The sequence below is a fragment of the Castor canadensis genome, chromosome 15 (assembly GCF_047511655.1).
Source record: "Castor canadensis chromosome 15, mCasCan1.hap1v2, whole genome shotgun sequence".
Classification (NCBI taxonomy): domain Eukaryota; kingdom Metazoa; phylum Chordata; class Mammalia; order Rodentia; family Castoridae; genus Castor; species Castor canadensis.
The window spans coordinates 17947932-17975871 of NC_133400.1; the positions used below are offsets into that span (position 1 = coordinate 17947932).

Sequence of the window (27940 nt, forward strand, 5' to 3'; positions counted from 1 at the left end):
GGTCTCACAAACTATTGTCCCACATTGGCTTCAAACCTCGATCTTCCTGATCTTTGCCTCCTGAGTAGCTAGGATTATAGATATGAGTCACTGGCACCCACCTTGTATTTGTTTTCTCAGTGCTGGGAGTTGAACCCTTGTGCATGCTAGGCAAGTACTCGATGACTAAGCTACATCCCAGCCTTTATTTTTTAAATTAAAATTTAAGAGCCTAAAAAAAGAATGAGATCATTCCCAAAGGACACAGGGGCCAACCTGGAAAGGCTCCCAAAAGCCAAATGTGAAGCAAATTTAGAAAGAACAAAATAGATACTACTGGATTGTAACTCACAGAATCAAGTAAATATCTGTGCGTATACAATGATATAAATAAACAACTGAGTAAATTAATGAATGAGAAAGGGTCGTGCTTTCGTACAGGAGATTTCTAATTAGTAAATATAAGCATGATAATAATAAATAATAAGTACTTATTAGTCAAATACCACAAAAATGTTACAAAAAGATTAACCAAAATCCTAGTCAGTGGGTAAAGTCTGAAAAGAAAAGAACATTAGTATAGTTTTAAAGTTTCTCTCCAAGATATTTATCAATTCAAAAGAAACAAACTTCATAGGGGAAGAACTTGACAAACAATACCTTTATTAAGCGACAGAGTTTTACATCACCAGAAAGACCTATCAGTTATCATGTACTCCCTGATATGACTAATACGACACACCATGAAATTACAACATCATTTCTGCAACAATCTTATCCAAAAAAGCAGAACCTAAATTTAATGAGAAAATATCGAACAAACCCAAACTGAGACATTAACTCACAAGCATTTATCATTAAGTATCAAGGCTATGAAACACAATGAATAAGATATAATCACAGATGAGACCCAACAACTAAATGCTGTGTAGAATCTTGTATTGGATGCTGAAACAGAAAAGGACAGTAGTTTCCTTGAAATAAGGTTTGTATTTTATTAATAATATCATACTAATATTAACTTCCTGGTTTTGATCATTGTATTGGGACTACTAAGTTGACAATATTATAGGAAGCTGAGTAAAGGGTATACATGAGCTATATGTTTAATTTTTACAACTTCCTGTAAGTCAAAATTTACTTCAAAATAAAGTGTTTTTTTAAAAAAAACTATTAAAAAGCTTGATAAAGAATACAGCATATAATTATAATAAAACATTAATGAGGTAAGTAGTGAGGAAAAAGAAGGAATGTGCTGAGAAGGAAAAAAAGTCAGAAGGAAGTAGGAACAGTCTGTAACCTGAACAGACCATGTATATCACTACAATGTAAACACTGAGTGAAAAGGCAGAACAGGATTATTAGAGACAGAGAGTAATACAGTAGAATGTAGTAAGAAATTTGTGTTACATGATAAAAGCGAGAGCACACAAGGGAGGTGTGAGGATAGGTTAGACACCTAAAAAATTAGCTAGCATTTGTTGCCCTCAACGCAGAGAAACTAAAGCAGATACCTTAAAAGCAACTGAGCCCAAAAGGAAAAGGGGACCAGGAGCTAGAGAAAAGGTTAGATCAAAAAGAATTAACCTAGAAGGTAACACACATGCACAGGAAATTAATGTGAGTCAACTCCCTGTATAGCTATCCTTATCTCAACTAGCAAAAACCCTTGTTCCTTCCTATTATTGCTTATACTCTCTCTTCAACAAAATTAGAGATAAGGGCAAAATAGTTTCTGCCGGATATCGAGGGGGTGGGGAGGAGAGGGAGGGGGCGGAGTGGGTGGTAAAGGAGGGGGTGGGGGCAGGGGGGAGAAATGACCCAAGCATTGTATGCACATATGAATAATAAAACAATAAAAATTAAAAAAAAAAAAAGAAATTTGTGTTAAGTCACCACATTTGTAGCTGTTTATTACAGCAGCAACACCACCTTTGGTCCTACCACAGACCTACTGAATCATGTCATGAACCCTGGTATGGGAGTACATTCCTATAACCCCAGCACCCAGGAGACACAAAGAAACGCTGTCAAAGAGAGAGAGAGAGACAGAGACAGAGAGAGAGAAAGAGAGAAAGAACAAGTGAGTGTGGGGGATAAGAGTGAACCACTGCCATATATGCAATGATTTCCAAGGTAGGATGTTAAGGGAAAAAAGAAAGATACAGGATAATGAGTATAGTAATCTAACTACATAAAAATAAGAGGTAGATATGTATGTTTATATATGAGTACAGTATTTCTGAAAAGGCACACAAGACTGGTAACATTGGCTGAATGCTGGGAGATACACTAGATGTTAGGAGATAGAAACGTGGGTTTTCACATTATGTAATTATACCTTTTGAATTTTGAATTACATGAATGAACTTTCAATAAATTAATGAAAATGGCATAGGCTGAATTGTGGACAGCTCCAGGAATGAAACCTGACAGAGTAAGGAGACTCATGCTTCACTTTATAGAAGCTTGATAAAGGTTTTGGTTTGTTTTGTTGTTTTTATAAAGAATGAAAGAAAACATACACACACAAACCAAAATTAATAAATTAATCCATGAAATACAGAAAAGCACAAAATATATGTGGATTTTGAAATACTTTAAAAATTGCACCCATTATGTCTGCAATTCCAATTCTAGATAAGATTCGTATAAAAACACTTAAATTACTGTGAAAGGCCATATGAACTGAAGCATTATCTGAAATAGAAAAAAAAAATGGGGAAAGCTTAATGTTCACTAATAGATAATTAAATTCATTATAGAACAAAATATATTCTTTTTATTCTGTTTAGAATGCTTTACAGGAATTGGAAAGAATACCAATCTATATATGCAAACATGAAACTATATCCTAGGAAAATTATTGAGTGAAAAATAAATTACTTTTAGTGAAAAAAAAAAAAAAAAAAGCAGAGGAAAAAGTATATAGTATGATCCCAAGAATAAAAATTCTACATGTACATCTTTGGATATGTGTGTATGTATTGTAAGTGGTCTATAGTGCTCAATAAAAGGTTAGGAAAGGTACAAACAGTGATTACTAGTAGGATATTTTTGATAAGAAAAATGACAAGATTAGACTTAAAGGAAACTAACTTCAGCAATGTGACAGAAAAATGGGAGAAGAAAAATAAAAGGGCTGAAGCTGTAGCTCAGTTGTACAGTACTTGCTGGTTATGCTAGGTACAAAACACAGCACCACAAAAAGAAAAAAAAAACAATTTGAAAGTGTTCAGATGAAAAACTTTAAGAACCTTAATTAGGAGACTAGCAGTAGAAATCAAGACAGTTTCTAACCAAGGATTCAGGAATATACAGGATGACTATTAATATTCATACTTGGCCAGTCTGCTCTGAAAGTGCGTAATTTGGTGGGTTTTAATATTCACAGAGTTATACAAGTATCACCATTATCTAATTCCGTATTTTAATCATCCCCAAACGAAATCCTAAACCCATTAGCAACCACTCTCCACTCTCCTTCCCGCCAACTCCCAGAAAACATTAATCTGCTTTCTGACAATATGAAACAGTTAATTTAAACCAGGACATTTCACTATGCACATCCTTTTGCAAATCATTATTGGTAAGAATGATAATTCTACTTAAGACTGTACAGGGTGCAGTGGTCCCAGCACTCAAGAGACTGAGGTAGGAGGATAGAGAGAGTACAGGTCAGCCTGGGCTACAAGACCATTTCAAAAAAAAAAAAGCAACAAAAACACCATCTTGATTTCGTCCTGTCAGGGATCCTGGCACAGAGTTCCTAAAAAAAACTCTTGGAATTTAACAAATAATAGTATATTTTGTTATTTGTAACAAACTCCTTTCAACTGTGAGTTCATGCTAATGAGATGACTATTTTGTGCCTAGACAGATTCAGGGTGGAGGCTAGTCTTCAAAACCATCAAGGCAGATTACAAGTTTGGATCTTTTGGCCTCCACCATACCTTCAAAATCTAGGGAGAGGAGAGTGGTTGGAGATTGAGTTTAATCACCAGTGATCAATGATTTAATCAATTATCCCTACTTAATAAAACCTCTAATAAAATCCCTTAAACAAAGTGATTTTATAGAGCTTCCAGATTGGTAAATACATTGAAATGCTGGGAGGGTGTTGTTCCCCTGACAAGGCAAGTAAGAGCACACATACCCCTTCCCATACTTATATGTCTCTTTCATTTGACTGTTCCTGGGTTGTATCCTTCATAATAAACCAGCAAAAGTAACTGTTCTGAGTCCTAGTAAATTATGGAACCTGAGGAGGGGGTTATTGAGACCACCAGAACAGTAGTCATCCAAAGACTAAGTGGGAGCAGACTGGAGACTGGACCCTTAACTTGTCAGGGCTAGTAACAAACTTTGAATTCAAATGAATTGAATTCACAGAATAAGAGAACTGCAGATCCACTTACACAATAATACCATCCTCCTGCTTTGTCTCCTACGTATATCTCATCTATATCAAAGTATTTCCTTCAAACCTCAGTATTTGCCAATCTTTGAAAGTAAATTATGCAAGAACTAAAACTATACAACTCTTAGAATAAAACATAGGGTAAAGCTTCAGATAACCAATTTGGTAATTATTTTTTAGCTATAACACCAAAGCCCAAGAAATCAAAAAGAAATACATAAACTGAACAATATCAAAATTGAAAATTTTTATATAGGACAGTTTCAACACAATAAAAATTCCCTAAAGAAAAGGAGAAAATATTTGCAAGTCATTTATATCATAAGGTGTAAACATCAAGAATCTATAGGGATGGTGGAGTGGCTCAAGTGGTAGAATGCCTACCCAACAAGCACAAGGCCCTGACGTTAAACTCCCCACTACCACAAAAAAAGAAAAAGAATCTATAAAGATCTCCTACAACTCAGCAACAAAAAATATATAATCTGATTTAAAATGGACAAAGAACTTAAATAGACATTTCTCCAAAAAAGTTATACAAAGGGACAAAAAGCACATGAAAAGATATGCTCCTTGCTAATCATTAGGAAAATGCAAATCAAAATTACAATGAGATACCACCTCACATCCATTAGGATGGCTTTTTTTTCTTTTTAAGTGGGATTGAAGTTTGAATTCAGGGCTTCAAGTTTGCAGAACATGCATTCTACTGCTTAAGTCATACCTCCAGTCCATTTTGCTCTTTTATTTTTTTTTTCTTCTCTTCTACATGTCTTCCTATTAACAATACAGATCAGGCACAGAGCCTGGGCTGAGATGTAAATGAGATAGTTTTACTTTCCCTCCTCTTTCTATATAGTCAGTTTAAGAACACAGATTGGGTAAGTGCCAGGAGGCCTGCTCTGGTTATTTTAGAGATGGGGGGTGGGGGTGTCTCAAGAACTATGTGCCTGGGCTGTCCTCAAACCATGATCCTCCAGATCTCAACCCTCCAAGAGATCTCAACCCCCCAAGTACCTAGGATTATAGGGAGGGGAGAGGAGGGGAAAGGACAGGAAAGGAGACCCTCAAAAAAAAAAAAAAAAAAAAAACAAACAAAAAACCCATGACCCAGCAATTCTACTTTTAGGTATATGCCCAAAATTATTGAAAGTATAATATTAAAGAAATATTTGTACAGCTACGTTCATAGTAGTGTTACTCACCAAAAACTAGAAGCAACCAAGTGGACATCAACAAATGAATAAGCAAAATGTGATGTATTTACAACAGAATATTATTCAATCATAAAAAGGAAGAAAATTCTGACACATGCTACAACATGGATGAACCTTGGAGAAATTATACTAAGTAAAATAAACTAGTCACAAAGAGCAGATATTATACAATTCCAGTTATATCAAGTACTTAAGGTAGTCAAATTCATAGAAACTAGATGTTAAATAGGGATTGCCAAAGGCTGTGGGGAGGGAAAAATGGTTAGTTGTTTAATGGGTAAAGGGAGTTTTAGTTTTGCAAGATAAAAAGTCATGAAAATTCGTTGTACAATGAAAACTCGTTGTACAACAATGTATGAATATATTTAAAGCCCCTGAACTGTACAATGAAAATGGTTAAAATGATAACATTTTATGTTAGATTATTTTACAGTTGTTATTGTTTGTTTGTGGAAGACAGGGTCTCACTATGTAGCCCAGTCTGGCCACAACCCTGCTATGTAGTCCAGGCTGGCCTGCTGCCTCAGCCTCCCAGTGCTGGGATTACAAAGGTGAAACACTATACCCAGCTCAATTAGTTCTTATAGAAGGTCTTTCTATCCCAAAGTTTTCTTCACTTCAAGTCATCCTGTCCCTCATCCATGGTCAATTTAGGTTCAATGTAAACAATTTATGCTTTCCTTCCCCCCACCTTTTTTTTTTTTTTCCTTTTTCCTCTTTTGGTGGTACTAGGTTTTGAAGTCAGGGCCTCATACTTGCTAGCCAGGCACTCTATCACTTGAGTCACTTTACCAGCATTTTAATTTTTAATTAGCTCTAGGTCCTGTGGACATTTTTCCAACTGCTCTCTAGCCTTGCTGCTGGAAGTTACAGAAACTTGGCTACGGATCAATCTATAATGGCTCAAAAAACCCTTTTATTTCAGAGACCCCTTAGTCTCTGAGTTGTGGCTTAATAGACACCTCCAGAAATCAAGAGTTCAACAATGTCTTTAAGAAATCAGTTTCTACTAGGGCTGGGAGAGTGGCTCAAGTGGTAGACTATCTGCCTAGCAAGGGTTTAAACCCTAGTACCACCAAAAAAAACCCAAAGAAAACAAAAAAAAAACCCCAGACCAGATAGTAGGGGCCATAGGGGTGTAATTAACTCTACCCACGATGTGGTTACTATTTTATAGAAGATGTTCTAAGTGGCAGGTGTATAACTAGAGTAAATAAAGATTTGCATGGCCCCTGCCCTCAAGAAATATAGCCTCAGGAGAGACTGACAAAAACACAAATTAAAAATTTTAATTTACAACCAAGCTCAGTGAAATCCCAGCTACTCCAGAGGCAGAGATCAAGAAGCTTGTGTTTTCAGGCCAGCCCAGGCAAAAAGTTGTTGAGAATTCCAGCTATGAGGGAGGCTATGGTAGGAAGATCAACGTTTAAGGCTAGCCCTGGGCAAAAATGCGAAACCCTACCTAAAAAATAAACCAGAAAATGTCTGGGGGTGTGTGGCTCAAGTGGTGGAGTACCTGCTTGACCCTGAGGTTCAAACCCCAGTGCCAAACAAAAAAAAAAAATTAAATTTAAATGCAAATGTACTGGTGAAAATCAGACTAAAGATGGAACTTGTTTTACAGAGAGTTCAGGGATGGCTTTTTCGAGAAAACAGCACATAAACTAAAACTTCAAAGATAACAGGGACAGCAAACAAAGAAAGGGAAGTATGGGTAAAGAAAATGATGGTTCTGATACAGAGGTATTCCTGCATACATTCTGTGTTAGATAAGACCTTGGTTTCTTTGAGGAAATTACATGTGCAATATGTCTAGAGCTAGTCACTGAAGGAAGAAACCTGAAAGAAGCAAGACCTAGAAGAAACACAATAAGAAGTTGGAATTTTATACAAAGTATACTGGAAACCATATTAAGATTTTTTTTAAAAAGAAAATGACATGTTTCTATTATATTTGAGAATTACTTTGCTATGTATTCAATAACTAGCATGTCCCTGACATTTATTAGGCTTTTAATAAATTATATGTTAAAGTTGTAGAATTGCTTCTATTATAAAATCCATGTTACTTCCCAAATCATATCAGAAAAATTCTCAATTATGAATCTCTAAACCATGCATTTTCTTGGCAATGTTGCTGGCCTAGTTGAATTAGGATGATAGCCAATAACTTTTTACAACTTAGCTAACAATGTCACCTATCCAAAAGGCAGTTAAACATACAGAGGTAAAACAAATCTCTGAACACCTAAAATACATATAATAAAAGCTCGTATGTTTAACTCACAGAAATTTTCCTTGGTCCCTCATTCAGACTCTATACTCAATTTCAAATCCCATACTACTATATACTTATTCAGTCTACAGATCAGAAACAGGAAATCAGAGTGGAGAGAAAAGAAGATGACTGCACACTGAAGAAACGGGAAAAAAAAATGGAAAAAGTCCAACATGGTACCTGAAAATCATCCATAACAATTCATTTTGTAGGAAATGCATCTAATTGTATAGCCTATTTATAAGGTATATTTTCCTCTTTTGTTTTGCTTTGTTTTTTGAGACATGGTCTCACCAGGCAGGTCTAGATGTCAGTATTTTCCTGTCTCAGCCTCCTGAGTGCTGGAATAACAGGCCTACACCACCACACTAAGTTTGCATTTTTCCTTTAAAAAGCAAATTATTGCTGGACATGCTGGTGTGTGTCTATAATCGTACGAATGGAAAGAAGAGGCAGGAGGATCACCTCAAATTTGAGCCCCACCTAGTCTAGACGGTGAGTTCCAGATCAACCTGGGATACATAGCAAGATCCAGTCTCAAATCTCCTGCCCAAGATAATTATACATTTAGTACTTGCTAATTATTTTGTTAATACTATAGTAATTCTGGGATTGACTGGAGCAGGTGAGTTTTTTGGGGTCCCAGTTACAAACTGAAAGTTAAAAATGGCAGATTCAATAAAGTCACCCCTGTAATTGCACAAAAATGTGTATGTACTTAATGTCATTAAACCATACACTTAAAAATGACTAAAATGGCAAAAAAAGTTACTATATATATATATATATATATATATATATATATATTTCTCTACAACTTAAAAAATTGCTGGTGCCTTAGTTCAAAACAATATAGCAGCACTCCACTGTATTAGCAAGCCCCTATATTCTTCACTATCATACACTCACAGCTTTTTTTTTTTAATATTATTTTTATTTAAGAATGTACTTAAGTCAGGTGCCTATGCCTCATGCCTGCAATCCTAGCTACTTGGGCAACTGAGAATGTAGGATCACAATTTGAGGCCAGCCCAGGCAAATAGTTCCTAAGACCCCATCACCAAAATAACCAGAGCAAAACTGACTGGAGGTATGGCTCAAGTGGACTTGCTTTGCAATCATGAAGCCCTAAGTTCAAAACCTAGTCTTACAAAAAATAAAAATCCTCTTATTAATGTATGCTAATTTAAAAATAAAACTCTAAAAAAAGAATCATGTCTTAAAGTACTTCAAAGACAAGAACACAAAATTTGTGGAAGTACTGCAGGATACTTTTTCCCATGTGTCAACAAAGTCCAAGCTCTGAAAATGATAGGAGTAGCTATTATAATCTCATTAGAATAAACAATTGTAGATCCAGAATTCCAATTCTAGAATTCTCACAAATTCATGATACTTCAGAAATCTTATTTTATTTTATATTTTATTCAGAAATCAAGCCTTATTTGTCCCATGTTCTGCCAGCCACCAGAGGGCCCCAGACAAGCGCATAGTAATCTGTAGAACACAGACTGCCTATTAATAATGTCTTTACTTACAGTAAACCAGGGGTTGACAAAATACAGCTTATGAACCAAATCTGGCCAACCACCTGTTTTCCTACAGTCCACAAGCTAGGAATGGTTTTAAAGGGCTGCAGAAAAATTTTAACTGTTTTTTGACATAATGATGTGATTCAAATCCTAGTATCTATAAATAAAATTTTATTGGAACACAGCTATGCCCAATCATTTATGTAATGTCTACGGTTACTTTTCCCACAACAGGGTAGAGATGAGTAACTGTGAAAGATACCAAGAGTGGATAATGCATTGCTGATTAGTGTACTGATAAATTAATGACACAATTCTAACTTGACTGTATTACAAATGCAATGCATATTGAGGTACTATGACTTTTTAAATTAACATAGCCATCACTTCAAAACAGGAAAAGAGTGGACTTTGTTACTCTTTTATTTTCTTTTGGCCACACTGTGGTCTGAACTCAGGGTCTTGCACTTGCCAGACAGGCGCTCTATTTATTCACTTATGTTACTCTTTTATAGCACAGTGTGATGTGGGTTATTTGGATATCAGATGGCAAAGCATCATGTTTATCATACAATTACACAGCTATGCTAAAATAATACAATGTATATTAGCATTAAAACAGTAAGCCTTTTATCACAACTCCCAACTCACAGGCAAACAAAAGGAAAATTAGAAAATTTAACCAGGCTCCAATGGCTCATCAGGAGGCTAAAATCGGGAGGATCAAGTTTTGAGGCCAGTCCAGGCAAACAGTTCCAAGACCCCCATCTCCAAAATGGACTGCAGGTATGAATCAAGTGGTAGAGTGCTTGCTTTGTAAGCATGAAACCCCGAGTTCAAAACCCCAGTACCACTGGGGTGGCTCATGCCTATAATCCAAGCTACTCAGGAGGCAGAGATCAGGAGGATCATGGTTTGAAGCAACCCAGGCAACTACTTCTCAAAACTATCTCAAAAAACCCTTCACCAAAAAAAAAAAAAAAAAAGGGCTGGTAGAGTGGCTCAAGGTGAAGGTCCTGAGTTCAAGCCACAGTACCGTTAAAACGAAACAAAACAAAAAAAAACCCAGTACCACATACACACACACAAAAAAAAACTGAGCATGGTTCAAGAGGTAGAGTACTTGCCTAGCAAAAAAAAAATAAAAAGCAAACAATATCCTATTGCAACAGGTTCTTCATAAAGAAAAATAGAGCTGAGGTTGTGGCTCAAGCCAAAAAAAAAAAAAGTCTACAGACCAATGTCCAGTATGAATACAGACATAAAAATCCTTAAGAAAATGTTAGCAAACTAAGCCAGGTACCAGTGGCTCACACATGTAATCCTAGCTATTCCAGGAGGCAGAGATCAGGAGGATCATAATTAGAAGTCAGCCTGGACAAACAGTTCGTGAGATCCTATTTCAAAAAAAAAAAGGAAAAAAAACCCACCACAGAAAGGACTGGTGGAGTGGCTCAAGCAGTAACAGCACCTGCCTAGCAAGCCTGAGACCCTGACGCTAAACCCCAGTGCTGCCAAAAAAGAAAAAAAAAGGTGGCAAACCAAATCCAATAGTACACTAAAAGAAGCAAGTAGGATTTATCTAAGGACTGCAAGGATAATTTAATGAAGAAATATCAACTGATGTGATATACAAAAAAATGGAAATAAACAACACAATGATCATCTTAACTGACTCAGTAAGGACAAATGAAGGAATTCAATCTTTTCATGATAAAATAAAATAAAATCTCAGGAAACTAAGATTAAACAGGATCCTTAACATGATCAAGGTTATTCACGAAACACCCACAGCTAATATCAGACTTAATTGTAAAGGACAAAGTTCCTCATAAGATTAGGAACAAGACCAGGGATGCCTACTTTCACCACAGGTTGTACTATAAATCCTGGCCAGAGCAATTAAGCAATAAAAAGAAAGAAATGGCATCCAAATTGGAAGAAGTAAAACTATTTCTATATGCTGAAGGCACGAGTCTATATATATTAAATCTCACAGGATCCATAAAAAAAGCTACAGCTAAAAATTAGATCTATTAATGTTGCAGGGTAGGATCAATATATAAAATTCAGTTGTGTTCAATACACCAGCAATGAACAATCTAAAAAGGAAATTAAGCTGAGTGTTGTGATGCACACCCATAAACCCAGGATTAGAGAGGCTGAAGCAGAAGGATCTGGAGTTCAAAACCAGCTGGGTCTTTTGTCTCATAAAAAAACAAAGAAATTAATACAATAATCCTATTTAGAATAGCCTCAAAAGTAATAAAATACCCAGGAATAAATTCAACCAGTAGGTGAAAGACTTAAACACTAAAAACTATAAAATGATGTTGAAAGAAAATAAGGACCTAAATAAGTTAATAGTAAGACCTTCTATACTAGGATTAGAAGTTGATGTTAACATGGCAATATTCTCAAAAGCAATCTATAGATTCAGTGCAACCCTTACCAAAATTTCAATGGCTTTTTCTGCAGAAATAGAAAGGTCACTTCTTAAATTTATATTGAACTGCAAAAGGGCTCCAAACAACTCCCAAAGAGCCAAAATAATAGTGAAAAAGAAAAACGAAATAGAATTCATACTTCAAAACTTACTACAAAGGAACAGTAACCAAAACAGAGCATGGTACTGGCATGAAACATTGATCAATATAAGAGAAACAAAAATAAACCTAAATATCTTCAGCCAGCTGATTTTTTTTTTTGGTTGGGGGGTGAGGTGGGAGGACAGGACCTATGCTAGGCAAGTGCTCTAGTGAGCCACACCACCAGCCCTTTTTTGTGGAGGGTTTTTTTGAGATAGGGTCTCGAAAACTATTTGCCTAGCTGACTTCAAACCTTGATCCTTCTGATCTCTGCTTCCTGGGTAGCAAGGATTACAGGTGTGAGTCACTGGTGCCCAGCCTATCAAATAATTTTTGACAAGAATGTCAAAATGTGGAAAGAGGGCTGGGGATATAGTTCAGTGGTATAGTGCTTGCCTAGTATGTACAAAACTCTGGGTTCAATCCCCAGCATAGGATACAACAATTTAAAAAAGTAGAATAATCTCTTTAAAAAATAGTATCTGGGACAGATGGAAAATCACCTGCGAAAGAATGCAATTGTGGGCTGGGATTGTGGCTCAGAGGTAGAGAGCTTGCCTGGAATGCTCCTGCTTTGGCCCTGATTCCATCCCAAGCACTGAAAAAAACAAAGTTGAATCCCCACTTCACACTATATACAAAAATTCAAAAATTAAATCAAACTGGGCATGGTAGGCACACACTTGTAATTCCACCACTAAGAAGGCTGAGGCAAGGAAATCTTGCGTTTGAGGTCAGCTTGAAGTACACAGTGAGAGATCCTGTCTTAAAAAAATTTGGGGAGCTGGTGAAGTGGCTCAAGTGGTAGAGCACCTGTCTAGCAAATGCTAGAGGCCCTGAGTTCAAGCCCCAGTACCACCAAAAAAAAAAAAATTAATTTATTGGACCAGGAGAGGGGATGCACACTTGTAAACCCAGCTACTAAGGAGTCGAGATCAGAAGGACCACAGTTTGAGGCTAGCTCAGGCAAAAAGTCAGCGAGACCTTCATCTCAACCAACAACCCAGGCATTGTGTGCATCTGTTATCCAAGCTACATGGGAGCCCTGGGTAGAAGGATCGAGGTCTGAGGCCAATCGTAGCCAAAATTGTGAGACCACATCAAAAAAGAGCTAAACTAAAAAAAGGGCTGGGGCTCAAGTGGCACAGCAGCTGTCTAACAAGTTCAGACTCTAGTTCAAACCCCAGTTTGAACTCAAAATGGATCAACAGCCTAAATATGAGAGTTAAAACAACAAAACTCTTAGAAGTAAACTTAGGAATATACTTTTATGGACTCATATTTGATGATAGAGTCTTAGAGTTAATACTAAAAGCACAAGCAATGAAAGAGTAGGTCAAATGAATTTGGTATAGATTAAAAATTTCATGCATCAAAGGACACTATCAAGAAAGTGAAAATACAATCTACAGAATGGGAAAAAATAACTGCAAACCATGTATGTGATAAAGGTGTATTACCCAGAATATATAAACCCCTACAACACAACAAAAAAAGACAAACTCAAGTAAAAATGGGCAAAGCACACGAACAGACATTTTTCCAAAGAAGATATTCAAATGAGCACCAATCACATGAAAAGATGGTCAAAATCCCTAAAAATTAAGGAAATGCAAATCGAAACCACCATCCCATTTCACACCCACCAGAATGGTTTTAATTTTTTTTTTAAATATTTAATTGGAAAATATCAAGTACTGATGTGGATGAATATACTACTGGGGCAATGAAACATGGTACAGGCACTGAGAAAGTTTTGACAGTGCCCCAAAAAGTTAAATGAAGAATTACCATATAATTATATATATGCAAAAGAATGAAAACATGTGGGGCACCAGTGGCTATTTAGGAGGCAGAGATCAGGAGGATCAAGGTTCAAAGCCAGCCTGGGCAAATAGTTCTTTAGACTCTATCTCAAAAATACCCAACACAAAAAAGGGCTAGAAGAGTGACTTAAGTGGTAGAGCACCTATCTTGCAAGTGTAAGACCCTAAGCCCAAACCCCAGTACTGCCCCCACCCCCGCCAAAAAAAAAAATGAAACACATGTCTATAGAATCTTGTACCTAAATGTTTATAGCAACATTATTCATAATAGCCAAAAGATGGAAACAACCCAGCTACTGATCGGCTGAGACAAGAGGATCACCTGAGTTCACAAGTTTAGAGAACAGCCCAGGCGACACAGTGAGACCTCTCGGGGGAGGAGGGGAGTAATGACAGAAGCTACAATTTGAATGAACCTTGAAAATATCCTATGTGAAAAAAGTCAGACACAAAAGGTTACATATTATATGATGCTCTTTACATGGTATATCTAGCGATAGAAGGCAGAGTAGAAGTTACCAGGGGATGGGGAGAGAAATGGTGGAGTGATTAGTGAGTATGGGTATTTTTATGTTTTTAAAGTTTAAAACACACACACACAGATGGTGGTTGTACAAATTTGTGAACACACTAGATATCATTTAGTTGTATATTTTTAAATGGTTTACTATATGCTATGTGAATTTCACCTCAATAAAAAAAAAAAAGAACTTCTAGGTGAGGACCCCATGTCCTCACTGAAATGTCATTAAGTGACAGTAAATGGATGTTCTAAGGATGTAAATTCACAAAAAGAACAGGAGATAAAATCATAGCAACAAAAATTTTAAGATGCTGGAATGTAGGATACTTGGTATCACATTTAGGACTAGAAAAAAGCAAAACTTAAGCCAGCAGTAAGAAAAGCCAAGCAGAAAACTGATTTGCAACAAAAACCCTCAAATATTCAGGAAATGTACTACCAGGTGCTTGTGGAAGTTGATGTGAAGGCAAAGCTGATTCAGAGTTTGTTTAATGGCATATACACAAAAACAAACATAATCATACACAAACACATATGTAGAACATGTCTGCAATAGAACTACACTATGAAACTCGGAAGAAGAGAAAGGAAAAGGGAATGACAGAGCTCAACAAGATCATAATACCTAACACCTGTGAAGGTAGAGGATCTAAGGATATGTACTACTGAAAGCTATTTGAAAAGTAGGGGGTGGGAAGTAAGAGAGAAGAATGGAAGGGATTGAACAGATCAAAGTAAAGTATACTCACAATGGGGATGCACTGAGAAACCCCTTAGAACATTGATTTAGATAACGAAAAACAGGACTGTAAAATAGGAACTTTGTGTTTGGGGGGGGTACTTGTGAGAAGGGGTGGGTGAACGAAGGAGATTAAAATGAGGGAATACAGTTGATGAACTTCATATACTTACACAAAATAAAGCAACTGCAAGAGATTTCTTTGTTCTAAGTGGGGCAGGGAAGGGGTTCAGGGGGCAAGAAGGGGAGAGTGATCTAACCAATGTACAATATAAGCCTATTTGCAATTGTTACAATGAAGCCCCCCTGTACAAACTGAATATATCCTAATTTTTAAAAATTAATAATATAGCTCACTTAATGAATAGCAAACTCTCTTCCTAAATTCCTAACCTCACCACTCTATACTACTGGATGATTTTTTTCCTTTAGGCAAATGAGGTTTTCTGAAGAGAAAAAAACAGAGGGATGAGAGCCTGGGCAACCATACTGAAAACAAGGTGATGAAATAAGTCTCTCTAAAACTTGTATATTGAAACCTTAAGTGCTTTTCTACTCCCTTGGCTCCCAAGCTTATAGTCTTCAAGCAATAAACTGGAAGACTGTTCTCTTGGGAATCTAATTAGTCTAAGAGAAAAGACCTGCAGATAATGACATCAAGGGTAACCTAGTAATAACCCCTACAACTGAGGCCTGTAGTTAGCAAGTAGCACTTGTGATCAAAGAGAAACCGTAAGATTTTGGTGCCCCATTTTTAAAAAAAGGAGCAATGATCAAAAACATATGAGAAAAACTTTAACATTTAAAGACAGGAAGAGGGAGGGGATGGGAGAAAGGGGGAGAAATGACCCAAACATTGTATGCACATATGAATAAAATAAAATTAAAAAAAAAAATAAAGATAGGAAGAAGAAGAAAAGAAAAAAAAAAAGCCAGGCACCAGGGGCTCACACCTATAATCCTAGCTACTCAAGAAGCAGATATCAGGAGGATTCCAGTTTCAGGTCAGGCAAATAGTTTGCAAACCCCATCTCCAAAATAACTAGACCAAAATGGACTGGAGGCATGGCTCAAGTGGTAGAGAACCTGCTTAGTAAGTTTGAAGTCTTGAGTACAAACCCCAGTTCCACCAAAAACAAAACAAAAAACCATGGGCTTTTTTAAAAACATTAAACAAGAGCCTTAGAAATTAAAAATTATTATACAAATAATGTAAATATTATACTATTTTATTTATGAACCTTACAAATGGAAGATTTGAAGAAAAACTGAAAGATTAAACTAAAATCTCCTGAAGTAAGCAAAGAGACAAACAGAAATCAGGGAAAAAAAAAAAAAAAAAAACTGAATCTGTTCCACAGTTGAAAACTGGGAATTTCAGAAGAAAAGAATGAAAAGGAGAAATAAAGGATTACTGAGTGTCCACCATAATGGGTGAACAGAACTATTTTTTTTGGCAGGGGGTGGGGGGCTGGGAGGGAGTTATGGTACTGGTATTTGAACTCAGGGCCCCATGCTTGCTAGGCAGGCACTCTATCAATTAAGCCATATATGCCCAGCCATTTTTACTTTAGTCATTTTTTTTCAGGTGGAGCCTCACTTTTTTTTTTTTTTTTTTTTTGTCCTGGTCAGCCTAGACCTTGTTCCTCCTACTTGCACCTCCTGCATAAGCTAGGATAACAGGTGCATTAAGTTGGGATGACAGGCATGCCACCATGCCCAGCACTTTTTTTTTACTGTTGTTGTTGAGATGGAGGGGGGGTGTCTCACTAACTTTCTGCTCAGGCTGGCCTCTAACCATGATCCTCATGAGCTCTGCCTTCCAAGAAGCTGGAAATGCAAGCATTAGCCACCATGCCCAGGGAGAAAATATACATACTGATGCACATCATAATGAAACTTCAGAACACAAAGAAAAAAAAAAAAAAAGAACCTAAAAGACTGAAAGGAGGGAAACAGGTTACACATGAAAAATTAAGAATTAGAATGGCATTATATTTGTAATAACTAAAATAATATATGGTACTTTGTAAGATAAATGAGTTAATTGGCTATCAATTGGCTAACCCTAATACTCTTCTGAAAGTTAGAAAGAAAAATGAGAACATTACAAAAAGTAACAAGTCTCAGCACCAGTGGCTCACCCCTGTAATCCTAGCTACACAGGAGGATCGTGGTTCAAAGCCAGCCTGGGTAAACAGTTTGAGAGGCCCTACCTGGAAAAAAACCTTCACAAAAAAGGGCTGTGGAGTGGCTCAAGGTGTAGGCCCTGAGTTCAAGACCCAGTACTGCAAAAGGAAAAAAAATATGAGTAATTTTAGAAAAGGAAAATTAAGTTGAAAGTAAAATTAGATTAGCATAGACATAACCTGAAAAAACAAGGTAAAAAGGCAGCAAGAAAAGGTAAACTAATTTATAGCCTCAAAATCATTAAGCAAAGGACATTCACTTAACATATTGAGAAGCACTGTGACAGAATAATGTAGAATTTCACAGATACCTATGTCTACTATATCCTGTCAATGCAGAAAGAAAATACTTCCTGAGAAGAATGTTTTAAAAAAGGGAAGCAGGGCATGGGCTGGGGGGGGGGGGGTGCTGAGGCAGCAAGAATCACAAGTTCAAGCCCAGCCTGGGCTACATAAGGAAACCACATCTTAAAAAACAATTAAAAAAAAAAAAAGGTAATGGATTCTACTGATTTTGGTTCTTTCAATACTGAAATAACAATTCTCACAACAAATATAAAGAAGAAAAATCAGGACAATCATGCAAGCAACTACCTACTTAGCTGTGCTTGATTACAGAAACTGTCACTATCATAGAAATGGTGCTGCAATCACAGCTTAACATCCACATATATGAAAAAACAAGATCCAAACTAATAGTCATCTAAGAGAACAGAGAAGATGTACTAGTATGATTTTGTAAAATAAATAAAATAAAAAAGAATAAAAGCCAAAGTAATTTAGTTTTCTCCTAAGATAGCCATTATAGGAGCAAATTAAATCTACCTAGATTATAGCAGTAAGTCTTTGAGTCTTTCCCATGTGACATTTTCACTGACAGGGCAGGAAAACATAGTAGCAAATTAGGAGGTAAATTGTTTTGAAAATAGTGAGGCATAGTTATCAGCATTTAGAACTTGTCCTTTTCAAGTTATTTATGAATAAGCAATGTAAAGATTTCAAATGTACATCCATTTTTCCAAATATTATACTACTTATATCAATTATACAAAATAATGAATGAAATTCAAAGTGACCATAAGATACTGGGGGGTAAAAAAAAGATCCTGAAAAGAACAAGTCTGGTTAGGAGTCCAACACAAATATAGAATATACTTAAGACCAAACTAAGCAAAAATTGGATTGTGTATCATATTTATGAGGCATAATGAGATACCCCAAACCCAAGATGGGAGTTAGGGGAGAAAAATACAATGAAGAATACTGACTTTGGAGTCAAATACACCACTTACAAGCTGCCTGACCTTTGTCAAGTTAATTAATCTATCTGAGCTTTGATTACATTATCTGTAAATTGAGGATGTAATTTCTATACTGAAAAGTTGAAAGAATTCTAGATAATCTGTAGTCACACAGACACCAAATGTTATCTATCATTAATAGAACAGAAACAAATTTAAGTCTCAATAACCTGAGTTTTACTACTGACTATAATTTCTAAACCAATGACAGTTCCATTACTTACAAAACTAACAATAGCTTGATTTGGTGGTGCATGCCTGCCATTCTAGCAACTCAGGCTGCTGAGGCAGGAGGATCATTTAAGCCCAGGCATTCAAAGTCAGAATGGACAACAGTGAGATACCCTCTTAAAATAAATAAATAAATAAACACCAATAGGGCTGGCAGAGTAACTCAAGTGGTAGAGTGCCTGCCTAACAAGCATGAGGTCCTGAGTTCAAACTCAAGCACCAATAAAAAAGAAAAAAACAAACAACGAGTAAATAAAACTAAGCATACTGTCAGAAAATAAAAGTGTAAGAATTTAAAATGTAGTCCTCTAGGGCTGGGACATGACTCAATTGGTAAAGTGCTTATTTAATAAGTGCAAGGCTCTCAGTTCAAAACCCAACACCACAAAAAAAATGAAATAAAATAAAATGTAGTGCTAATATATAACATTAGTCAGTTTTTTTTTTTACCACAGTAATGTAAATACTAATTCTCACACTTCCAATGAGGAAGAATGAAATTACAGGAATCTTGGTTTCTAAAAAGAAATCTGTTATGTAAATATAATCTTTCCATCTCTTCCAAATCCAGCATTCTCTTTTCTCTAGTGGCTATTTCCTTCAATCTTTCACTTTCTTTATAAAGTTTCCTTTAGACATGAGTTCTCGCTACTCTTTTCTCTAAAACACTGGTTCTCAACAGGTTCTGATTTTACTAAGCAGGGGTATTTGGCAATGTCTGGAGGCATTTGCAATTGTCAGAGCTAGAGAGGTAGTCCTGGCATATAAGTAGGGACCAGAGATGCTGCTAAACATCCTACAACACACAAGTCAGCCCTCCACAACAATTAGCCAGTTCAAAATGTCAATAGTGCCCAGTTTGAGAGACCTTGCTCTAAAAACTAAATTTCTAAAAACAGTAGTGTATTCTCACTGTCTCCACTTCCTTACTTCCCAATATTATCTTGTTTGTCATATCTTTAGGTCAGGTAATGCCAAACCCAATGTAAAATTTTCAGCTCTTACTTATATTTTCCTGAAGCGGTAGAGAGCAATGTCTCTTCCTTCTTAAAATCCTGTTGTAAAAGGCAATAATGAAAATCAAAGTAGAAAATAAATAAAATGGAAAAAAAAGGGGAAAAAAAATCAGTGTGGGCTGAGGGTGTGACTCAAGTGGTAGAGCTAGCAACTGTGAAACCCTGAGCTCAAACCCTAGTACCAACCAAAAAAAAGTGAAACCAAAACATAGTTCTTTAAGAAAAATAACATGAACTAAAAATTTCTCTTTATGCAAAAACCTGTATGCATTATATGCAACTGTTTATAGCAGATTTATTTATAATTGCCGAATATTGGAAAGAATCATGAGGTCTTTAACACAAACATAGGCTACATGGCTCAAGTGGTAAAATGCTTGCCTAACAAGGGCAAGGCACTGAGTTCAAATCCTAATACCAACAGACAGAGAAAGAAAGAGAGCAACAGAGAGAGAGAGAGAGAGAGAGAGAGAGAGAGAGAGAGAGAGAGAGAGAGAAGAAACCAGACACAAAGAGAAGGGAGAATGGCTGAATATAAAGGAGTTCCAAGCTCATGAGACAGTTTTTAAGGTGAAACGGCTGTTCTATCTATTACTGGGATGGCATACATATAACCATACATTTGTCAAAGAACTGGGCTGGGATGTACCTCAGTTGTACAGCACTTGCCTAGAATGCATGAGGCCCTAGGTAGGATTCCTACCACCACATAAACAAACCAGGAGGGGTTGGGAGTGTGGCTCAGTGGTAGGGCACTTGTCCAGCATGAATGAAGCCCTGGGTATCATTCTTGACCTAAGTAACTTTAGAAAATGAAGTTTTGACTAGAAACTGTACAGCTAAAGACAAAAGGAACTACACATAACACAGCAATCTAATTCGCAAACTATTTCTCATACTGGTATGGGTTAATAATTTGGAGACTACGTGCATATTGGAGTTGAACAAGTAAATGGATGGTAGCTGGTGGAACCCAGGTTATTCACTGGTGGAGAGGATATTATAGATATGCAACAGAGGAAAGTTCTACTAAGCCATGTGGTACTAGATTACAAATGGAGGAAACGTTAATCTGAACTCATTTTAGCTTAATATTCAAACAGTCAGAAATTCACAAACTACCAAAGCTCACTCATTAAAAAATAGATAACCAGAATAGCTCTTCATCTAAAAAACCTTCCCACAAAATAAACTCCAGGCCCAGATGGCTTTGCTGATGAATCTCCCAAATATTTAAGAAAAAAGTAACATCATTTCTATATAATCTCTTCCAGAAAAGACGAGCCACTGGACGTGATGACACATGCACATAACCCCAGCACTCAAGAAGTTAGCCAGGAGGATCGCTTAAGCCCTTGAGTAAAAAGATTGCCCGGAGAACACGGTGAGACCTTGTCTTCTTAAAAACAAACAAAAAAGCAAAAACAACAACAGCAACAACAAAAAAATCTGAACACATGCCAAGTCATTCTATAAGGCCAGCATTACCATGATACCAAAACCAAAGACATTACAAGAAAACTATAGTTTGCCCAAGGAATGTGGGATTGGTTTAGTATTTGAAAAATATCAATGTAATTCACCACACTAATAAAGTACAAGAAAAACTATAGAATCATCTCAATATATGTTAAAAAAAAAAAAGCATTGACAAAATTCAACATCCATTCCTGATTAAAAAAAAAAAAAAACTGCAAGCAAAACAGAAACAAAAGGGAATCATCCTTAATCGTATGGAAACAAACAAAAAAAGACCCACAAAAATCCTACAGCATCAAACTTAATGGTGAAAACCTGAATGCATTCATCCTAAGATCAGATACAAAGCAGTGATATACATTCTCACCACTTCTATTCAACACTGTACTAGAGGTTACAGCCTGTTCAATCAGGCAAAAAAATGAGGAGTGGGGGAGGGGGAAAAGAAAACTAAACCAATGGCACTCAGATTGGAAAGGAAGAAGTAAAACTGTATTTGCAAGTAAGATTATCTAGAAAATATGATGGACTCTATAAAAAGCCACTAGAATAGGGAAGTTTAACGAGGTTAATATATAAAGATTAATATATAAAAATCAGCTGTATTTCTAAATTCTAGAAATGAATAATCAAAAACTGAAATTTAAAAACACCACCAAAAAAGAATACTTAGGAATGAAATTTAATGAGAGGTGCAAGACCTGTACATTAAAAACTACAAAACATTGCTTATGGATGAATAAACAAAATGGGGTCTATCCATACAATGAAACATTTGTCCATAAAAAGTACTGATACATTTTACAAAATAAACTTTGAAAATGTTAAGTTAAAAAAAGTCTAAAAACAAACCCCAAATACACATATCTATGTGATTTCATTCATATGAAAGTCCACAATAGGTAAATCTATAAAGACAGACGGTAGATTGGTGGTTTCTAAGGTTAGGTGGAGTGATGAAGGAGAAAAGAAATGATAAAGGACACATGGTTTCTTCTTCAAGTGGTGGAAAGTATTTAATATACTAAATTTTAGAATGTTTACTAATGGAATCTACTAATATACACAGAAATAAATGCTCAGAAATAAACTCAACTTTTTATCAACTGATTTACTTTTTTTATTATCAACTGATTTTGAAAAGGATGCCAAAGTCATCAAAGTGTGGAAAGAATAGTCTCTTCAACAAATAGTGCTGGAACAACTACATAACCACATACAAAAGAATGAAGTTGGAACTCCATGTCATACCATATACAAAAATTAGCTCAAAATGGATTAAACACCTAAATTTAAGAGCTAAATTTGGTAATAGGAAAACACAGATGTAAATCTGCATGACTTCAAACATAGCAATAGATTCTTAGTGTGACACTAAAAGCACAGCAGCAAAAGAAAAAAGAATATTGGTCTTGGTCAAAAATAAAAGCTTTTGTGTAGCTGAGGGTATAGCAGAGTAGCTATGTTTAGTATGTTTAGTATGCAGGAGACCCTGGGTTTGATTAAAATAAAATTAAAAACTTGTGCATCAAAGAATACTATTAAGAAACAAAAAGGCAAACTATAGGATGGTGCAAAAATATATGTAAATAATATATCTGATAAACCAGGCGCCAGTGGCTTACATCTGTAATCCTAGCTACTCAAGAGGCAGAGATCAGGAGGACTGGAGTTTGAAGTCAGCCTGGGCAAATAGTTCAGAAGACCCTATCTCGAAAAACCCTTCACATAAAAAAAAAGGGCTGGTGAAGTGGCTCAAGATGTAGGTGTAGGCTCTGAGTCAAATCACAGTACTGAATAAACAAAAACAAAACAAAACAAAACAAATATATATATATTTACATATATATATATATATACATAATCTGAATTTATGAAGAACTCTTACAACTCAATAAAAAACAAATAAGCCAGTTCAAAAATGGACAAAGGACCTGCATAGACTTTTTTCCAAAGAAAATACACAAATGGCAGGTAAGCATATGAAAAGTTGCTCAACATCATTAGTCATTAGAGAAACACAACTCAAAACCATGTGTGATGCCAAAGAAATGGAAAATAACAAGGAATAGTGAGGATGTGGAAAAACTGGAACTCATATATCACTGGTGGGGAATGTAAAATGGTATAGATGCTATGGAAAAGTTTAGAGGTTCTGCAAAAAAGACCCACAAAATTCACACATGATCCAGCAATTACACTCAGGTATATAACCTAAAGAAATGAAAACATATATTCATACATAGATTTTTTTCAGTAGTATTTGGGGAAAAAAATCAGACCTATGGGTAAATCTGACAAAAGATGTATAAGACCTGTACAGTGAAAACTAGAAACATATTTGCTGGCTGGGTGTAGTGTTACACATCTGTAATCCCGGCATTCAAAAGGCAGGAGGCTCAATCCCAAACTGAAAGCACTCTTGACTACATAGTGAGTTCAAAGTCAGTCTGGGCTACACAGTAAGACCTTGTCTCAAAAAAGTAAAAAAATTGAAGATTTTTTTTTTACTTTGAGAAAAAATTGAAGGATACAAATGATAAAGGGCAGAGGGCATGGCTCAAGTGGCAGAGCACCTGCCTAGCAAGCTTGAGGACCCGAGTTCAAATCCCACTCTTGAAAAAAAAAAGGTAAATAATAAAATAATGGAGAGGGATGTTTGAATTCAATGGTAGAGCGCTTGCCCACCATGTGCAAGGCTATGGGTTTGATCCTCCCTACCAATAATAATAATACAGATATCTTATCCATAGGGTAGAAGACACAGTATTGTTAAGGTATTTCTTCTCCCAAAACTGGTCTATATATTCAACATAATCCCAACCAATTCTAACAGGCTGCTGGAGGAATGGCTCAAGCAGTAAGAGCCCCGCCTAGCAAGCATGAGACCCTGAGTTCAAATATCAGTTATCACCAAAAAAAAAAAAAAAAAACTCAATAAGCCTAGCAAGCTGACTCCAAAATTTATATGGAAAGACAACGGATTTAGAATAGCCAAAACAATTTGAAAATGAACAAAGTTGGATGAGTCACACTATATGATTTCAATAGTTAGTATAAAGGCACAGTAGTTATGACAGTAAAAAGATAAAAGACACAGCTCAATGGAACAGAAAATTCAAACATAAAATACCCAGGTTGTCCTCAAACTCTCCTTCCTTCTCTCCTTCCTTCTCTGTTTTTCTTTTTTTTCTTTTTTTTTTTTTTTTTGTTCTTACTGTCCTCAAACTTGATCCTCTTGCCTCTGCCTCCCAAGTGCTGGGATTACAGGTATATACCTCCATGCACAGGCTATCAACACTTTTTTTTTTTTTTTTTTTGGCAGTATTGGGCAGTGAAATCTTGAGCCACTATACCTTTTTTCATTGGTTATTTTTGAGAAAGGGTCTCACTTTATGCCAGGGGCAGGCCTGGACCATAATCCTCCTATTGGCATTTCCCTGCACAGTTGGGATGACAGGCACATGTCATCACATCCAACCACTGATTGAAATAGTGTCTCGTGAACTTTTGGTCTGGGCTGGCCTCCAGCCACCATCTTCCAGAACTCTGCCTCTGGGGTAACTAGGAGCATTCATCTTTAACAACTGTTTCTTCACAAAGATACAAAAGTAATACAGTACTTTTGTATTACTGTGCCTATTAGTGAGTCTAAAGAACTGGTATCTATCTATATATAAAAACAATAAACCTGCCAGACACTGGTGGCTCACACCTATAATACCAGCTGCTCAGGAGGCAGAGATCAGGAAAATCATGGTTCAAAGACAGCCCGGGCAAACAGTTCAAGAGGACCCTATCTCGAAAGAACCCATCACAAAAAAAGGACTGGTGGAGTGTCTCAAGGTATAGGCCCTGAGTTCAAGATCCAGTACCACAAAACTAAATAAACAAACCTGGTCCATATGTCACATCATAGCCAAAAATTAACTCAAAATCGATCATAGACTTTTAAGTGTAAAATCTGAAACTATAGAACCACCGAAAGAAAACATATCTCTACCTTTTTTGCAACTTTTTGTGGATTCTTATTTCAAAATGAAAAGCTTTTAACCTTTTTTTTTTTTTTTTGGTGAGCCTGGGAATCAAACCCAGAACTTAACACAAGCACTCTACCAACTGAGCTACATCCTCAGCCCCAAATGGGCAAAAAACTTCTACAGATTAAAAAAAAAAGATATTCATATAGTAAATAATCATATAAATAGATACTCAAGAGCATTAGTCACGAGGGAAATATAAACTAAAACCACAAGGAGATACTACTATACTCCTGTTAGAATGACTAAAATTAAAAAGGCCTCACCAAAACTAATATTGGTAAGGATGTAAAAATACACAACTCCACTCCTGGTGAAAATGTAAAATGATATAACCACTTCGGCTAACAGTTTGGGAGCTCCTCAGAAAATTAAATATACCTCTACCAAATGACTCAACCACTCTATTTCTAGGTATTTACCCAAGAGAAAAGGTTTAGCCATACAAAGATTTATAGATGAATGTCCACGGTAACTTTATTTTATTAGCCCAAACTTGGAAACAAGCCCAAAGTCCAAATAAATTATGATATATATATACACATAATGGAAACTACTCCACAATAAAAATGTATTCTCAATAACACAGATGAATCTCAAAATAACAATGATATTTTCTAACCCCCCCACACACAAAAACAGAATATAAGAATATATCCAGGCGCTGGTAGCTCACATCTATTATTCTAGCTACTCAGGAGGCAGAGATCAGGAGGACTACGGTTCGAAGCCAACCCCAGGCAAATAGTTTGCAAGACCCTATCTTGAAAACACCCTTCACAAAAAAAAGGGCTGGTGGAGTGGCTCAAGGTGAAGGCCATGAAGTCCCAGTACCACACACACACACACACACACAAATACACCTTATGATTCTACTTACATAAATTTTCTATAATGACTTCTGTAACTTCAGTGGTTATCTAAGAAGGAAGGAAAAGGTAGGAGGAGGGAATGATTACCTAGCAAGACAAGAAAACTTTTGAGGGTAATAGCCATGTTCACTTCAATAAAAAATTTAATAAATAAAAGATAAATAGATAAAACCCTTTTCTATCTTGGGCTTAAATAGATAAAACTCTACCATACCACTCTCTTTTCATCTACTTTAACTCTGATACTTTCTCAGTTTCTCTTGCCATGCTTCAAGTACTGTTGTTTCCAGGGTTCTGTTCTCAACCTTCTTGTCTCATCCTGATCTAAACCCTCCCTCAATGACTTCATTCATCTCTATCTATAAACCAATGACTTCAAAATCTCTTTTGTGCAAACTACTTTGAGACCTAAACTTTTACTTCCAATTGCCTAATCAATCTAGAGACACCTCAAACCACACATACACAAAACTGACTCTCACAGTACTTTATACTTTCACTTTCATAACATTTGTTTCACTAATAATTACTGGGCTATAAGTTCCATGAGAGAGCTGGTGGATTGGCTCAAGTGGAAGAGCACCTGCCTATCAAGCATGAGGCCCTGAGTTCAAACCTCAGTATCGCCAAAAAAAAAAAAAAAAAAAGTTCATGAAAGTCAAGTACCATGTCTGTCTTATTCACCACTACTTACAGAGACTCTTCATAGTGCCCACATATTTTATTGAACTGAATTATCTTTCCCCCTTCCCCACCTCCAAAACCAATTCTCCTACAACAACTAACCCAAACTAGAAAAATAGAAATCATCCTAGATTCCTTTCTCTCAATTCAACTGATACCAAGTCCTATGTCTTTCCTCTAAACCTGCATCAGCTCTATACTTCTACATCTCCACTGCTCTGTCCTTTTCACTTGCCAGATCATTTGTTTACATTCCCACTTTCCTCCATCCGCTATTCACATTGCAGCAGAATACTCTAACCTACAAATCTGGCATTTCTGTTCAACTTGGAATCCTTGAATGGCTCCCTGTTTTGTTCAAACTAAAATCCAGACTCCTCGATATATCAGCCACATCTGGATATTCTAGAACCTCATCTTCCACCTTTCTGAATTAAAGGACCATGCTCTTTAACCTTTCTCTCTAGGTGTGGTAATCAATCAATCTAAAATGCATGTCCTCCTTTTTCCATCAGGTGATTCAGCTCAATTGTACCCACTTTTCTGACCTCTCAAACTGAGTTAAGTTCTTTGTCATTATACTCACAGAGAAACTTCTCTATATTCTATTATACCAATATTTCTGTATTTATTTGTCTACTCTAATACACTGAATCATATTCAATTTGTTTTTCCCAATATTTGGCACATAATAATATTGACACAAAAAAAACTGTATTAAAAGTCTAAATATCCACCTACAAAATGGAAGAGAATTTTCTTGAGGTCCCTTCTAGCTTAGTTACTACAGTATCTTATACAGTGTTTCCATCTGGTTAAGAAATACACAGCCTTCTATTTTGTCCTACCAACAAAAGCTAGTTCCTTTCAAACTAGTCTTAAAGACAGTAACATAAAACATTTTTTAAAAGCATTTTAAAAATACTTTACTCTATTTTAATAAATCAGGATTGGCTTTACAAGGTGACTGTCTTTAAGCTTCTGTGTGTCTGCATGACCATCTGACTATACTCAAACCACATAAAG

General features: G+C 36.1%; 1 protein-coding gene and 1 non-coding gene across 5 annotated transcripts in view; both read right to left on the bottom strand.

Annotated features, from left to right (window-relative positions):
- The window catches only part of Nfatc3 (nuclear factor of activated T cells 3), a 95890-nt gene that overhangs the window by 56692 nt on the left and 11258 nt on the right, over nt 1-27940 (bottom strand). The window lies entirely within an intron of this gene.
- LOC141417736 (small nucleolar RNA SNORA51) lies at nt 5167-5297 on the bottom strand. Its single transcript, XR_012442375.1, has one exon. It is a non-coding gene; the product is annotated as a small nucleolar RNA SNORA51 (small nucleolar RNA).